Raw genomic sequence first — 18,653 nt, 5'->3', positions numbered from 1 at the left:
CGCACGCGTAATGCGAGGACGTGGGATCGTTGCCCACCAGCGGCAAGTAGTTTTTTTTTCATCCACCTTGATTGCGATTAATTATTTCTTTAATTCAATTAGTAAGTACAAGTAATTTCCCCTACGCTGTCCTTGGCGTGTTTGTTTGTTGGGTTCTCATGCGTAGGCGACAAAACTTAGTTATTTGCATTTGTTTGCTTATTGTTTTTTCCCTCCCTTTCTTTTTGTACCTTACTTATATATTTATTCCATTTCAGTAATCTTTTCAGGAACACCGTTTCGTGCCGCTCCATGTATTATTCCTTTCAGAGAGACGATGGCCCACAACGTCTAGCGAAGCAGATAATGGAGGGGTGCTGTCCAGACGGCCGTTGACACGCTGGCTGACACACGGCCGTGTCACCGGCCTTGTGCATAGCACCCCTTTATTCTCAATTCTACACCCTCGCAGTTAGCCCAACTTCGGTCGTTGCCGCACCCACGCACCTTACCTCCTCTCTTCTTTAGAAGAATCCTACCAATATATAATTTGCCGAGGAATGCGTATGTCGCCTTGAGAGAGGCAAGTCAACTTGTCGAGACGTTCGCTCCCGTTTTTACCTTGTTCTCGTTTTGCTAATCGTCTTGAATGTCCATCTCCCGCCTTTCCAGTGTTTACCCTATAATCCTTACATGTATACATAGACTGTGCAATGAGCTACCAAACATTAAATCGTTCGACAGCTTTTGATATGATATGTGATGGTCCTGCTGGTGTTTGCAAAGCGATCTTGTAGACAGACGACGACGGGTGCGCGAGCGCTGATGTCGATATCTTGTGCTTTATTGTTACTTGAAAGGTAAAAAGGAACCCGTACATTTATTAATCAAATGTGTTCTATTGTATATCTCAAAGAGCATACATTCCACTAACCTATTGCTTCAAGTTCAGTTTGCACAGGCTGTTCCGCTCTCGACTTGGACGGCGAACACGCAACCGCGCGCCGCAGCCGAGGAGCGAACGTCGGTGCGCGTCTCGTGGCGGCGTCCCCCTCTCCCGATGCGTTCGCTTGTGGGGGACACGCGACACCAGTGGTTGGGCCTAACTTGCTGCAGCACCTGCTGCGCAGCCCCTAGATGGCGCGAGTAGTTCGGGGCGCGTGGGTGGCCGTTCTTTACATCGAGCTAATGGGAAAGTGAGAACACATAATCGTATTGTGCAGGCCTTCCCAGCAATGCGTGGATCTTTCTGGCGCATAATGGGGAAAAATCCTTCGTCCGGCATTGCAATACGTGGTACAAGTCGTGCACGGAAAAGTTTTTGTTGTTGGGTTTTATTTTTTTTTTCTCTAAAACACGACGATTGTCCTGGCAGTCCGTGCAATTGCGAGGAAAGACCGATTCCTTCAAGGGCCCCTCAACAGGTCTGGCCGTTTTGAGCTGACAAGCGCAGAGCATACAATGCGCTTCAACGATCGTGTTTGCAAAGAATTACATCGCTACGTTCTGCGGCAAGGTCTGAAATTTCAATCCGAACGCCGTTTTCCCTTCTCCTCGCTGGCGCTGCGCTCCAAGCTGACGTACTCGCGTCCCTGCACCTACGTACTGGGGTCCGCAATGTGACGTCGCTCGTGGTGACACGTGACTTCGAGAATTATTAAAGGCACCATCTGTTACTTGTGTGGTCTGTTGCTTGAATTGGCGAATTGAAGTTTAGAGAAATACTAAAACACACAAACGGAATGTCTGCGTGCTATCTTGTCTTACTTCGCGCCATAGCAAGAGAGATGTACTTCCGCTTCGTCTGCTTATTCCCGTGGTGGTGCAGTCACGTGCGCAGGTGCCGAAACTATGCCATTTTCTACCGTGTTGCAGCGCGTGATGATGATCTGCGATCCGCTTGCTCTGCCTCAGTATTCGTGTAGGACTGAATTGTACCGCTAGTCATGTGTCCTTGTTCACAGCGTCCAAAATCGTGCGCTGCGCGAACGAGACAGCCCGCGCGCGACACTGTCAGCAGAACTGCGTAGCGCCGAAAAAAAAAAGCAAGGAGAAAAAATGAAGGCGGGGCCTGTGACGTATGCGTCGCGCGATACTCGATGTCCGGTTTGGGGAACGCAGGGAAGGAATTTCGCTTGCGGTGGCTACACGGGGTGAGTGAAGAGAGCGCCTTGCTTGACAGTGCAGCCTGCCTGCTGAAATAATTAAAAAATTAAATTATGGGGTTTTACGTGCCAAAACCACTTTCTGATTATTAGGCATGCCGTACTGGAGGACTCCGAAAATTTCGACTACATGGGGTTCTTTAACGTGCACCTAAATCTAAGTACACGGGTGTTTTCGCATTTCGCCTCCATCGAAAAGCGGCCGCCGTGGCCGGGATTGGATCCCGCGACCTCGTGCTCAGCAGCCCAACACCATAGCCACCGAGCAACCACGGCGCGTGCTGCTGAAATCATGGGTTCGCAGCACTGCAATATTTCTATCTCGGCGATAATGAGCCGATTTGAAACAAAAATTTTGTGGCAGAACGCTCGCTAGAAGATATGTAACAACTTACAGTGTGTCTCCCACATTCGCTATCGGTGCTGGTGAGGGGCTCTTTAAGCCGACATACTGTGTCCGCGAAAAACGTTTCGAGCACCAAGTCATGAGCAGTAAAGGGAAAGCACAGAACAAGCTAGTATTACTCTTACAGGGCGTAAAATTATTTTCCTATCTGCATTTCATTTCATTTTTATTTCTTAAGGATTCCGTGATGGGGTATTACATAAGGGGTGGGTTACACAGAAATAAGCAGAAACCATGTGTTAAACTATGGTGAAAGGTGATTGGTGACGCTTTCTATGAAGGTGGATGGACAAGGCATGGCAGCGATGCCGCTTGGAAGGCCATTCCAGTCAGCAGCTGTACGAGGAAAAAATGACGCTGAAAAGGTAACGGTGCGGTGCATGTGGGCACGCGAGGATGACTAGTGCGATCAGATATGCGTGTTTTGGGAATAATGTATGGCGGGATACCCATCTGGCTATGGAAAAGTTTATAGAATAAAGAAAGACTGTCGACACGGCAGCGACATGTGAGAAGGGGTAAATTAGATTCTGCTTATAATGATGACACGCTCACATCATAAGAATACGAATACATACTGTCACACCAATAAAAGTCTCTTCTGCTACATGTTTTGCAGCTCGCTCTGTGGTGTCCGAACACTGAGTGCACCTCGAACACTCGTGCTATCTCCGTTCAGTAAGCGCCCGTACTCTCGTAGGTGCCCCAGAAACGATCGCGGGAAATAGTGGTCACAGGTCGTCGCAACGAATCAGGTAACTTCTATTCGAACAGTATAATGGAAAAGCATCGTGCTGACTGAGAATTCGCATTCAATTGTCGAATTGTTGTTGAAAATCCAATTGGCCCAACACCAGTTGGTGGTAGTTGGAAAATTTCAAGTGGGCAATTGGACTTTTTTTTTTACTTTCGTAGTACTTCCGTCATCGTAAGTGCACTCTTTGGCTTGGATAATAAAGTGCCCGAACGGGCTAATTTTATTGCTACGTACGCAACACTTTGTGACGACAGGCGCATTCTCCTACAATATGCGTGAGTAACCATGCAGGATTAAAAATGTTCAGACCCGAGGTGGCTAGCGAAAATGAAAATTTATGACTTGGTTCATAACGCTATGAATTATTCATAACTGAAGAAGACACTACAGCAAATACCTCGTGCAACAGTCAACAACATGCAGGAGTTCAAATGCCCGCAACAATACGAGATTGAGTACGGGTAAAATACTCAAAATCAATAAATGCCGACCAGGCTTCTTCGATGCACTAAGGCTGCGGGAGTCGCTAGAACGCTAAAAGTGAAAGGGCCATGAATTTACCTGTTACAATACCGAAAAAAAAAGAGATAAGGCGTCTCCGCGTAAACAATTGCATCGAGCGTCATTTGCTACGTCTTGCAGCAGCACATCACGCCAGAGACGAGCAACGTATGGCATCTGCACGTTGTACTGATATGTGTAAGAATGAGCCTCGTGCGACTAATGGTATAGTATAGGCGTCTCATTGCTTAGAATTTGTGTTTGTAGTTTCACTTTGCGGTCGTTGTTGTTACGTCAGGGCGTAATTTAACGTAGTACAAACAACGGAATGGAGCAGCTGCCTGATTACCTATGTCTTTGGTGCCCATTTATGCGTGCCTGCATCCGCTTCAATATTTTTCTCAGCACGAACAGTCCATAACCGGCACTCGAAAGAAAGAAACGGTGCTAAAATAAGCTTTGGGATGCGTTTCACTGCTTCATATGTTCGGGCATGCCTTCCTTGTGCACACGCGCCATGGCGGCGGGACCTCGACGGGCGGGCCCCGCCATCTGTCCCAAAAAGCATTGGCGAGCTTTCTCTGTCGCTCAGAGGGCACTTCATAAACCTGTCATGTTCTTCCAGCGTGGTCGTGACGAAGATTCAATTAGTGAGGATGTCATTTCGGACCCAGTGGACCCTATTTCTCACGGGACTAAGTAGTTCCATGTAAAACCTAATACCTTCCAAGATGGCAAGTACCATTTAAAACTCCGACTGAGGTAAGAAAAAAAAAGGCGAAGCATAGATTCTGATAGCAAATTAGTGGACAGCTACCTATAGCAAGTAAGGACAGCTTTATCGGTCGTATAAACTTGTAAACACAGGCATACTAACTAAATTAACCAGCAAGGTGTCACGCGCACGAGCAAACATGAAGACATCGGTCTCGATCTAACACTGACAAAATGCTGGAGCGAGGAAGCGCGGCCGCAGCAGCGATGTCTTACTCTCTCTCTCTCCTTCGCGTTGCCTCTCGCATAAACGCCAACTAAATGGCGAAAACAAAGCGTGTGGCCGGACTCAGTCCCCGTCGCTGATGGCATTCGGGACACAGCGCCCCGGCCGGGAGCGGCGGCCGCCTGGAACGCCAGGAGTAGAGAGCGCACCTAAAACCCCTTAAACTTAGTAAAGTACCGACACTCTCCTCCTCCGCCTTCACTCCTCCTCGTTTCTCCTTTCTTTCACGCTCCCTCCTCGACCGTGGCGCCGTCTACACTGCTCGACCGTAGCAACTGCGCCAACATTGCTCCTCGCCACTCCGTAGACGCTTCTCGAACAAAAATGGCGCTGATGCATGGCCACGAGGGCCCACGTGATGCTATTAGGCCAATAGTGAGGCGGCGTCGGCCTAGGCCAGAGGGCGCGAGAAGGAGGCCGCATTCTTCAAAGCGCGGCAGTTTTACGAAGTTTAAGGGGTTTTAAGCGCACCCCCTCCCTACCCTGCCCCCGAATCCTTGGGCGTGACGGGAGATGGTGCGCTTCCGTCACGTGCGTGCGCGAGGTTAAGCCGCGACTGCCGGCTCCCCCTCACACGCTGTCTCGTGCACATACAGCACACAGCGCGCGGCGACGATGTTATCGCCCTTGGACTTTATACGGAATCTCACCGTGACGCTGATGACTACGGCAGAACTGCGCCTCAAGTGTCCATACAACTCTTATTGAAGCAAGGAGATGCTTCGTTTAGCAATTACATTTTTTTCCCTGCACAGCTTCGCCACCACCTGCCATGGCCATGAAGCCCATGCGTCGCTAAGACTCACTTTTACCAAATTTGCCTGGAGGAGCCGCCATACAGCTATTCTGCTAAGCGGGAAAAACGGTCTTATTATTTTCCGGACACACCCTGTATTCATGCGCCTGTTTTGAAAAAAAATATATTTATTTATTTATTTATTTATTTATACATTATTTATTTACACATATTGCAGCCTCCATTAGGCTATTGCAGGAGTGGGATGAACAACAAACATTTAAAAACAAGCTTGCATGAATTGTTTTAGTAGTAGTGAAGCTATGTTGCCCGCTAATGAATTCCAGACTTCAATTGTTGATGGAATAAAATTGTGTTTAAAGGAATCAGTGCGGGCAACAAATGCTGAGATATTTAGAGCATGGTGACTCCTCATACATGAGTGTTCGGAAAAAATAGTAATCTATAGAGGAGAGGCGAGGAGAATCGATTAACGTGTGAAGGAATTTCATGCATTCAAATTTGCGACTCTCTGCAAGAGCAGTGAGACCAAGTAGGGAAAGGGAGTTAGACGGCGAAAAATCCTTGTCATATCTCTTACAAACAAAACAGACTGCATTTTTTTGCACTGATTCTAGTTTCTTGACGTCACAGTGTTTCTATGGATTCCATACAACGCCGCCATATTCGAGGGTGGGGCGAATAATGGTTTTATATGTAGGAAGTTTAGTTTCTTAAAGAGCAAGACGCAGCGTACGATGTAAGTAACCTAATCTTATAAGGGCCTCGTTACAGGCGACATCAATGCGTTTCGACCATGACAAATCGTGTGTTAGTAGGATACCTAAATATTTGAATTCGAAGACACTATCTGAAGTAATATTGGCAAAGGCAACGACGGAAGGGGATGAGCGTCTTGTAAAAGACATGAAGTCAGTTCTGGAAAAGTTGGTAGTGATTTGCAATGCTTTGGACCAGTTACAGCAATTAGCAATTGCTAAGGACAACATGATCAGTAGGAGATTTATTAATGTGATATAAAACGCAATCATCTGCAAAAAGGCGTATATTAACTCAGGTGTGTACGGGGAATAAAAAAAGGACCCAGTACTGAGCCTTGGGAAACGTCCCTGATGAAACAGGCATCAAGAGTCAACTAGTACATTTGAAACCTGCATATTGCGAACACTGGGAAAGAAAGTCCGGTATCCATCCAACCAGTGATGCACTTTTTTTAGTATAGCGAACAGGTCGTGCATTAGTTTCGTGCGTGAGACTGTGCCGAAGGCCTTTGCAAAGTCTATAAAAGCAAGCATCAATTTGGTCACCTACGTCTAAAGAGGTGCTTATGTCATAAACGAATTATGTAAGTTGTGTTATAGTGCTAAGGTGACGTCTAAAACTATGCTGGGAAGTGCATAAAAGTTTGTAACTTTCAAGAAATTATTATTTACACGTTACCGCCCATGTCATCATTATTGTTCCTAATAAGTTTTGTTTCGTTATTTTTAAACATGACCTTTAATTGTGGACTTAAATCTCGTTTCAAAAAATATCCTAACACGCTTGCAGCAGCACTTAAATGTGCTAAACGAGATTACTTTCAGAACAAGATTTTGAATAATGGCAATAATACGAGGCGCAACTGGCAGGTCATTAACGAATTCTTAAATAATGAATGCCGTGAGCATTTAGCAAAAATAAAAACTGAGACACATACATACTGCCACCCAGCTGATATCGCGAATGCCTTCAGCGAATATTTTAGCAGTACTTGCGATTCTCAAACAGATCCCCCATTACCGACATTGCCTCGTCATCTTCATTCTTTCTACTTGCGACCTACGAATGCAAAGGAAGTTCTTCATGTTATATCTTCGCTTAGGTCTACTGGCCCTGGCCTAGACTCTGTTCACCCATCACGTATCAAGTTAGTTTCTAATGAACTGTCTCCTATCATAGCCGATATTGCTAACAAAATGTTTAAAGCAGGCATATTCCCCAGTTCTCTGAAACTTGGTAAAATAACACCTGTTTACAAAAAAGGCAATCGTGAACTTCTGAATAACTATAGGCCTATTTGTATTCTTTCATTTTTCATTAAAATCATTGAACGACTAGTTCATACACGTTTGTCATCCTACCTAGCAAAATTTAATCTACTATCACCTAAACAGTATGGCTTTCCGCAAGGTTGCTCAACTGAGCTTGCGCTTCTAACCTTCGCCGATAAAGTCAAGAAGGCAATCGACCAAGGCTTGCTGGTTGGAAGTGTATTCATAGATTTAACAAAAGCCTTTGACACCATTAATCATAAAATTCTAATACATAAACTTGAATCTTACGGCATAACTGGCCCAGCACTTCAGCTTATTTCTAGCTACCTAACTAACCGTACTCAAGTTGTTCAGATTGACGGCAAACTCTCGTCTGCTAAGAACATATATCGAGGCGTTCCTCAGGGCTCGATCGTTGGCCCGCTGCTGTTTCTGCTATTTATCAACGACCTACCTAATGTTCTAACCACTACGGACTGTATGTTATATGCAGACGACACGACTATTTTTACTTGTGCGAACAATGTCGACGAGCTACAGCAAAATGTTAACGTTCATCTGCATAACATAACTTCCTGGTGTCAAAAGAACACGCTGTGCATCAATCCGCTAAAAACGGTTTTTATGGTTTTTCATTCCTTCCCGACACTAATATCGAACTCTATATCGGTGCGTCTTGAAAACAACTTAATAACAATATCTGTTAGCACTAAGTTTCTTGGCGTAGTTTTAGACAGGCATCTGAAATTCAGTCTTCATGCGCAGTCACTTGTCCGTAAGATATCGTTTGGAATACGCGCATAATCAAAACCCGCTCGTATTTTCAGCCACATATTATCCATTCCCTTTATCATGCACACATTCACAGCCATTTATCTTACTGCATATCAGCCTGGGGAAACACATACTTCGCTCACCTCAGCCAACTTCAACGCATGCAGAATCAGGTGATTCGCCTCGTGACTTTGAGCCATTTCCTATCGAATGCAAAACCACTTTATTGCAGTTTAAACATTCATCCTCTTCATCAGTTAAGATTAACAATCGTGATCTATAACTTATTTCGTAATATTGCACACATAGATGGCTTTGTTATTGAAACTTTTGTAAATACTAACACTACTAGCTTCTCTGAACTCGATAATCGTCTTCTGCCTAAAGTGCGCACAAACTATGGTAAGTTCACTACCACATTTGCGGGAATAAAACTATGGAATTCTATTCCACATACCATTAAATCATCCCGCACAGAGCATATATTCAAGAATCAGGTTAAGAAGTACTTTATGCAGCAACTCTCTTCATCCTAACCACTGACTTTTGTGAATGTAATCATAATTGACTTAGCTATAATACTACATGTTATATTACCCATATTTTTATTGTATTGTACATTTGCATTGCTTGTTCACTACAGAAGATGTCTTCGCAATTTTTTGTCTTACTAAACAGTTTTGAATTCTTCTTTTTTCGCGCTGTTTCTTATTTAGTCTGTAATGCCACCGTAACCAATGCTTGATCTATATTGTCTTTTTTTTTATTTTTTCATGTATGGGAGTCCCCCTGACAGTCTGTAACTTTGGGACTCCCTGTGTAGTGCTCATTTTGCATACAATTCTTGTAAATCTAACATCGTTGATGAATAAACTTGAAACTTGAAACATTATACATAATTACGTCTATAGAAGAGTTTCGTCTGCATTATTCAAGTCGATAAAGTAATGTATCCCTGTTTATGCAAACTCATCATGCATTCAGATAAAGTGGTGCAGTGTAGAGCGAAGCTGGTGATGGGAACTGGTGCGGCCAGATGACGTCCGTCGTCACCGGTAGTATGGACTGTGCAGCGAAAGTGTGCAAACCTATAGAAAAGGAAGCACGTTTCACTCACCCGGTCTTCCGCCGTCGTTTGTGCCGTAACCTTTAAGCCCATGCGGGAGAAAGCAAACAAATTCATGACCACGGGACGCTGTTCAAGATCAATGCCCCGAATAGGACACGCCATAACAACTGCCCTCCCCAGTGTGCTTCGAGCGATGTAAGCGAACTCGCCCACTCACAGCACCGCTTTAGTAGGCGTGCATGTGAGCACGAAATATAGATCCGCAGAGACAAGGAGTGGTCACCCTGTAATGTCCACGCTATCATTTTTGCTACGCTGAGATTGATACATAAAATTTCTGCTTTAAACGCGAGAAACTTGACATGGCCGCTCACAGCGCTTTTTATGTAATGCCGCGAGATTTTAGTTGTAGATGGTTCGATCAGAAAGCTATTGCCTAATCAACTGTTATCGTACCAGTGAGAACGGGGCAATTCATTTTTTTTTTTTTTTGCATGGATGTGTTATCCGTGTCTACAAATAAAGTGGAACAAGCTGTTCACATTTTTTTATGTCTAGTGCATTAGATCATTGCAGTGTTACAGCAATTTATAGCATCAGTATTGGAAGTCTATTTACGGATCCATGTAATAATAATAGATACATGATGGATAAACAAAATATCCATATGGTACATCTTAATGTGCCGCTTTACAAAAGCTACATTAATTACAAGTTTAAGGGGACATTAAAGCGAAACAATAAATCAGTTTCGACTAATGAATCATTGTTTGAGAACCCTGCAGGCAGTCAGTTCAAAAAATAGTTTGATTATTAGATGAGAATATTAAGGTCCAAGTATCAGTATTTGAATTTCGCGCCGAAACTCCAGCGCCGGTACGTCAGCGTGACGTCAGGGATTCCAAAGAATGTTCTTGCAGTTGGGCCGCGTTGGCTGAATAAAGGTTCCCGAAACTTGACATGTTTAATATTTGATTCCTTTAGAACACAATGTAGTCAATCTGTACCGCTATATATAATTAGTAGGCACTAGAAGATGCCATCAAAATCCAAGACGTCACAGCCCCCAGGTGCGGGAACTTAAGTTTCGGCGTCGCAACCCGTATTTCGTTCTTGCGCTTATCTGGCTTACCAAACGTCTTAAAGTTGTAAGAGTGGTGTTTTTGGTGTTGTAGAACAGTAATTTACTGATGCAGAAGAAATCACTTTCACTTTCGTGTCCCTTTAAACAACCGAGACAGCAATTCGGGCTAATTGTTCTGTCGTACTGATAATCTTGGCAACCATAGAAAGACAACGTTCAAGTGATGTCAAGTCACGGCAGTTGCTTACCAGGCAAAGCTTGACATATCTACCGCAACGTTACGCGAACTTAATGCAATGTCCGTCTGACGTGAAAGCAGGGCTGCATATTAAGCCTTTTGGGGGCAATCGGTTTCCATATTGCTTGGACTGAACGCTGAAATTCCGTTACGATCACTTCAAGTGCACCTTTGAACATGTAAAGAAGTGAGGGGGCACTAAAATGTGATTGCCTCGAGATGTGTCATATAAATGAATACCCAAAGATTCTGGTGAAAATTCATTTCCTAGAGTTTCCTTAATAAGCCTGCTGAAATACCTTGTTCGCGGAAAACATTACCGCCTTGCAACTCTGTTGGGAAATCGTCACCTGCGCTGCGCACAGTCTTTTTTACGAAGAAGGAAACAGAACAGTAGTTCGGCCTTTCGTGCTCGCGTTTGGCCCTGTTTATTGTTTTTTGGTGTACAGGATGATGAAATGGCCTTTATATGCCGCATTGTGCTCCCAGCATACATATGTTCGCTGTATTGCCATAAAAAAGTCACAATCTAGCCCGAAAAGCGAACCATCGATTGTGATAGCAAATTAGTCGAGACTTAGATGTACCAAGTTAAGATAGTAGCTTTTATGGTCGTATAAACTTGTAAACATAGGCATACTGCCTAAATTATTAAGCATGGTATAACGTGCGCACAAGCAAGCAGGAATACATCTCACTCGATGACTGCGCAAACTCGCTGCCAGAACACTGAAGCGAGGAAGCGCGGAAGCAGCAGCGAGTGAATTGACATTCATATTGCTTCACGCATACCCCCCCCCCCCCCAACGCGAACTAAGCCGCGAAAAACGCGCGCGGCCGAACCAACTCCCGGAAGGGGAATGATATTTTCGGTTTCAAGGAACATACGCGCTCCAGGCTATTGCCGAATAGCCTTATTTTTTTATTCCTCTTTCTGTGAATTTTAAATCGCGCTAAGCGCGGCAAGTTCCCTTCGTGCGTCTGTAGCGCTTACTTCCTCTCACCCTTGCCACTAGCTCCGTGATATGAAAAGCCATATAACGCCTGATCTCTGCTTCGGTTGTCGTCCCAAGTTTGAAGATGGGAAAGACAAGACAGAGAAGCCTGATATGCTTGCAATGAACGGAAGACGCAGAAAGCAGGGTCAACCAAGTATTAGACGAAGATGGCTAAAACGCGGCATCACATGTGTTGCGGGGTTCTGAGGTGTTCTAACACCGAGAATTCCAGTTCTGCGAAGTTTTTAAAGTTTCCTAATGACAGGAAGTAAGCACAAGTATTTCGCTCTGTATTCTGAGCAGGTATTCATTTTGCATGAGTAAACCAGTTGTGTGCAAGCCTGAGTGGACTGACATAGCAGCAGTGTCGCTCGCCCCATTCGTCATGATGGTAGCCTGTCTGCATACTGTCGGTGAAATACCTGTACTGAAGGGCTTGAGTGCGTGTTTGTCGGGCTGTATATTTTGAGGTGTCTGTACTTTCTCGCCACGTATGGCCAAGGCTAAAGTAAAAAAAAGCCGTGATGTTTTATCAAATTTCAAGAGCAATGACGGCAAAAGGATACACGCACGTGTTTCTTGTTGCGCATTCATGCACCATTACAAAGATATCGTACTGAAGAAGGTTGAAGCTCCTTATTTCAACTGAATATTGGAGCATAGATGGTATCATACGCTCCGTTACCTTGCTTAAGACTCAGCTTCGGTGTGTGCAATTTTTTGAGCACCTTGGGCCGTATAACATAACACTATTCCAATATGTTTTTATTCCAATCTCCTGACGTCAAATTTGCGTAACCGCAGACTCAAGCATGGGGCGGCCACCCGCAGGGTTGTCTGAACAAACCAATGAAATGCTCCCTTCGTTCATAGGAGGTCACTTTTCTTTTCTTGAAAAACGAATAACATTGCCTCCACTGAGCGGCTTGTCTTATCTAATTGGCTCACAAGAGGCGAGGAGCATGCTCAACTGGAGAGGGATTCGATGGGGCCGAGCCACTACACTGAATATCGATAACCGGCCGGATGAAGAGGGTGGGGCCGGCGTCTGCGATCGGTCCGCTTTCACTCGCTTAGCTTGCGGTGGCTCGTCGACAATCGCGGCGGCATGCAACGGAAGCTTAAGAATGATGCTAAAAGGGATCATCAGCAAAGAAGAGTTGGCAGAACGAGGTCGTTAACGTATCGAAAGTTCTCGAAAACTTTACACGGCCACACAAGATGTTTTATTACACGCAAATAAACCCGTGCTCTCCGGCAGGGGTGAGTAGCCAGTGCCGGACCGATCGGCGGCAGCCATATTTTATTCCTTTCGGAACGGGGCAGCCTGCGGCTATTCAGAAGAAAATTCGGTTCTGTTCGGCATATTAATGCATCTTTAAAGCGTACGCGTCACCTTGACGCAGTAAGTTCTGGCGGTTTTGTGACGGCGCGTGAGAGGCACGTGAAGTGGGTGCAGCCCGAAAACTTCTGATCAACAGCCGAGGGCTGATGGGAAAAAGACGTCGAATCAGAAATAACTATTTTTGCTTTGTTCGGTCAAATTATGCATAATCAGTGTGTACACGTGATATCAGATGAGGAGGTATCGCGGTTTTTGTGACGTCGCGTGACAGACAAGTGAAATGGGGGTGGTCCAAAAAAGTTTAGACGAAACGCGGTGGGCTGATTGCAGAATTGGGGTGCTATGCAGGATGCGCCGAGTTTCTCGTTCACCCGAGTTTTACCCGAGTTTGCTCGACGGCAGTCAGTGAACGGAGATAGCGCGGAACGCGCCGAAGGTGCAGGCAAAAAAATATGTAGACAAAAAGCCGCGTATGACAACATGAGCGCACCCTGCGCGGCACGCTGCTTCCACGTTTCAAGCGCAGAAGGCTGCACAACGAAACGCGCCAGCGCCACGTATTCAACGGATTATCGCAACTTAGCGAAACCGTGACTGTCCCGCTGCCTGTTTGCACACTTGCCGTGAGCCGCTTGCCACGCCTTTCCCGGGCGCGTCAAGGGCGTGCCTTTTCTTTCGGGCGCTATCTTTCTTTCCTCCATCGAATGCGAACAGGGTACATGCGGCGCATTCTCTCACCCACACTTTCACTCAAACGAATACGTTAAAGTACAACAAATAAAATAATGAACATTTTTATTTCTCTAAGTATCTGTTTTTTGTTTTCAACGCTGGAAATTTGTGATGACAAACGCAGATCGAGCAAATTATTAAATTTTGCACTTCTTGCCGCGAGTGGCGACAGTGAGGCGAAAGCTTAGAAGCGCTACATTGAAGCGGGTCGCGCGCACGAGGGCGTTCATGCGGTGATAAGTCGCCTAGGGGCGCTGCAGAGCTATTCTCAATAATGTCGGTCATGATCCATGGAGGGTCATGGCCACTCTTTCTCTATTAGGGGAATAAAAACGCAGTGCCGCGGTACGACTGTTCATCGCAGGCGCTTCACTAGGCCAATAAGGCTCCCGGTTTACCAGCTAAAAACGACACAACGGCTGTCGTTGCGAAATGGCGGTATGTTATTGTAGAGTGCGTAGTGACGCAGTTCAGTGAAAATGTACCAGTTTATCTTTGTGCGCGAAGCCTCTGTGATGCATTGCGAAAAGTGCGTGCTTCCCCAGCGACACAATTCATCGCTTGCCCAGTGAAGGTGCCTCTGAGCGCATGTACGCAGTATATGAGTGTGTTGTGCAGTCGAAGGTGCTTGCAGATTACCTCTGCTGGAGCCAGCAGCGATCGCAGATGGATATCGTAACGACACCGTAGCACTCGCATTTTGGCAGGTGAGGGCTCTTGTGTGCAGTTATGAAATCAGATTTCGAACGGAGAGAGGTGTTGGAACTGTTGAGTGCGCAGTGCTTGTGATGAAGAAATGCCATTGCACTGGGTCTAGAAGAGCGAGCGATTCTCAGACGCTGAACGTGTTTACGACGCTGTGGCTCCGTTTCATCACCGATGACAGAGCAGCCATCTCAGACGACTGCTGCAATACGCACTCCTCAGCATCGTCGTCCCCCTCGCCGCATCGACGCCTTGTAAGCACAATGACGTGCCGATAATTATTTATTGTGCGCTACGCGCCACAATGCAGGCCATGAAACCGTGTTGTGCGGCCATCTCAGCCCGAGATGTATAAGCCAGCGACAGTCAACGCTTTGTTTTCGATAGTGGTGCTCAGTACATCACCGATGACAGTGCGTTGTGCGCGTTTTATGCCGGCGGTCAAGATTGTTGATGCCTCTCAGCTCGACACCGCGTCGCTGTTGCCGGAAGATAAGTTGGGCGTGGCCCAACTGTAGTGGGTGCGCGCACAAGAGTTACATGCCTCGCGCGGGGCGTGACCTCTGGTTTTGATTGACAGGCGAACTCGTGCTAAACTCGTACATCGCGAAACCCCCTCCGAGTTCAACTCGGGAACATGGCGGCGGCAGCAGCAGCCTGTTTCATTGCATCCAGCGGCAGCAAGCGTCAGTATGAGCGTCTGGACCCGTTCACCTACATGACCGACGGGGAGTTTCAGCGTAATTTTCGCCTGTCGAAGACATCAGTGCGCTGGCTGTGCGACGAGCTAGGCGAAGACTCTCGTCTGCGGAGACAGCGTGGCGGGCTTCATTCGCTCACCGTCGTAGAGCAAGTCATCTGTGCGCTCCGTTTCTACGAGACTGGGAGTTTTCAGAGAAGCGTCGGCGCCGAGCGTTACATTGGACGCCATCAAACTACTGTTCGCCACTGTGTCAGAGATGTGTCTGACGCGCTTATCGATGCGGCAGTGCGTAAGCGGTGGCTAGCTTTCCAGAATACTGCGGCTGAGCGGCCATATATAAAAGAATGCTTCCTACTTCGTGGGAACATTACGAACGTAGTCGGGTGTGTCGATGGAACGTACGTAGGAATTAAGGCACCTTCAATGTCAGCGTTACTGTGATTAACATTGAAGCAATGTTTAGACACGCCATATTGCCAAATTCGTCACTTCTGTGTAGCCGACTTAAATTTTGTGTTAGCGACATCTCACATGCGGCTGCTAATGATACTGACTTTTTCGCTGGTTGATGACTTTTTGCCGATTGTACTACTTGTCTGTCAGGGTGCCTTCCAAATGGCTCACTTTCTCGGGAAAGAGGTTAATTAAGTATAAATAGATAAATGGATATCACAAATTGTGTGAAGTAACCTATGAATCCTAATCTCATAAAGAACTTGGGGTTCTTCATTGGTGAAGTTACTTAGTATGCACAATGCTGAATTTTGGTCATGCGTAATCTATCGACCGCACTATGAAACAGCGAGGCATTGCACAATTTGTTGCAGTGCGAGATGTGGATGTTGCGCCAAGCCGGTTGTGCCTATGCATTTGTGGCGAAATGCAAATGCATTGAGAATCTTAGTGTGTTGGCTTGCATGAAGAAAATACTTCAGATTGTTTGCACTGTTCACCGTCAATGCATGTGCCAGAGGTTCAGTGTATGTTCTTATTTTTGAGGGGCGGCGTTATTCTGGATGGATAAATTGTATATTTTCGTCTCATAATGGGGCTCTAACTCTTAAGCAGTAGAATAATGCGCATCCAATGCTCTGCAGAACTCTCTGTACATGATGTCATGAACCAACAAGGCAAAATTACACATAGGGAGAAATGTGGGGCAGATGCCAATGAAATGTGCGTCTTTAACCCACCATGATAAAAATAAAATTGCAGAGCAAATAGACCATTTGTGCAGCTTTAGAGCAATGATTGCACAAAACGTGATATGCTCAAACGAGTAAACACTTGCTGCAATGCCAAAGTAGGCTGAGCGACATGCAGCGTATATTGGCATTGAACATGTCTCGTAACCATTATTTTTATTGTAAGCCCTCGCTGTCACACCTTTCCCTCCGGCACTCCCTTTACTTAAACGTACACTGTATTTCCTTTGGTGTCAGGAATCAAAGGGGCAAGCATTAACCAGCCTTGCAGCAGCAAGACTGGTTAATGCTTGCCCCTTTGATTCCTGTGAGTTTAGTGGTAAAGAATATGGCACGTGCATACATAAACCTGTGCTGCAAAATTTAACATTTGTGATTTTTTGGAGAGCTAATTTGTGTTGGGAAATTTCAAATATGTGCACCATTGTGGCCTAATAACTAGAGCATTGGTGATGTTGAAGACTGGTGGTATTGGTATAGTAGCTTGAAGTTTAATTGCACAACAATTCGACGGGACACAAAGAAGAGAAATACACACAGCAGAATGCTTTGCTGTGTGTGCTACTCTTCTTTTTGTGCCGTTGAATTGTTGTGCGATCCCACTTCAAATAGAGCATTGGGCTTCCTTGGTGCAGGACCGAGGAAGTGTGAGCTATTCGACAACATGCCAGTGCGTTGCCACACAATTATGGAAGTCGGAAGGTTTGCAAACAAAGCTTTGCTTTCAAATCCACCTGCTCATGTTATACAAGCAGTGATTGAAAGAACCATCATACAAAATAATGGTGAAATCAATGGCCTGTGAAAAGTGTAATTTGTATATAGACACTGTTGATATAACAGGTGCCATACTGGCCTCAAAATTGTACTGGAGAGAGCAGTTTGTTTCCTATGTGAAGCACAACCTCCCATTACATGCTGTGCAGACAACCAAGCTCAGTTTGTTTTGACGTGCTACACAACATTCACTGTAATCTGTTTTTGATTCTAATGAAGTGCCAAACACCACCTCTTTTTCAAGGACGTCATGGGAATATTTGGCGAGACCTTTTGCAGCCCCTCATAATGGAAGTGTGGCCAGCCAGCTTTGCTTGGATGCCTTTATAGATTTCTGCTCCTGATCATTGTGTGCTATCAAGTTGCAGAAGTCTATGCAACTGGTGCAAGGCATTACGTGTTTCTATAGTCGGATACAACTTTAGGAGGCTGCGGAATCTGCACTTTAAGGCAGGTGAACACAAGCCTGCACCGATGGGCACGCACTCTAGACTGAAATCGTGCCGCCAGACAGACTAATACCTGCTCGTTGGAGACGGACTATTTCTTTAGACGTGGAGGCAATCGGCTGCTGCCTTTTGGTCATCTGGGCGGGGCCCCTCCTGTCTTCTGAAGTTTTTTCCGACTGTAAAGGATGCTGCTTTTTATACATCACAAAAGGACAAAGTGTACAATTATTTGGCCTATGAAATGGATACATCAGAAGTGTGCTATGCAAGGGCTTAAGATGTGTGAAATACAGTACATGCAATTATAAGACAATGTTAAAGAATATGTGGTATCGAACATGCATGTAATGGCACATTTGAATCGGGGTGTGTTGCAGTCATATGCACAGTCTATAGGTGATAGCATTATTAAGCTCCTGCTGTTTCCTGTCTTCATTGTGAATTACACACACCGTTCATCTTGTGGCTAATCAACACGCACTGTATTCTTGCACATAGAAAGAACAAACAGCACAATGACGTGTATGCTGCATTAGTGTATTTCTGATTTACATGGTCCAAGAGTGGCACAGGTTGTCTTATGTTTTTGCCTATTTTGAAGGGACACCAATGCATGTTACAAGTCTCCTAATATGCACATCACAATGTTTACTGCAATAATTTTATTCATGTTCTTGAATAATAAACAAAATATTAAACTGAAAGCTCCTTTATAAGGTGCCTTCTGTGGGCTCGACAGGAGAGCAGTGAGGGCACCGATACTACTCTTGCAGAGCAGCCCTCTGGACCTCTGGCACACTCTCAACAGCACGTGCCTGGTGCTCGCCTATTGCCACCAGGCGGTTGAGTGCCTCCAGCAGCAGAATGTTTTGCTGCAAAAAAGTGTATTGGAATGAATGAGCCGCATACAAACCATTATTTACAAAGAAAAATGCTCGTTGCACTATTAGTACTAAGTTCCCTTAACTGTGGA

The sequence above is a fragment of the Dermacentor variabilis genome, chromosome 9, assembly GCF_050947875.1.
Source record: "Dermacentor variabilis isolate Ectoservices chromosome 9, ASM5094787v1, whole genome shotgun sequence".
Classification (NCBI taxonomy): Eukaryota; Metazoa; Arthropoda; class Arachnida; order Ixodida; family Ixodidae; genus Dermacentor; species Dermacentor variabilis.
The sequence above is the reverse complement of the archived record's forward strand: the minus strand, read 5'-3'. Positions refer to the sequence as shown.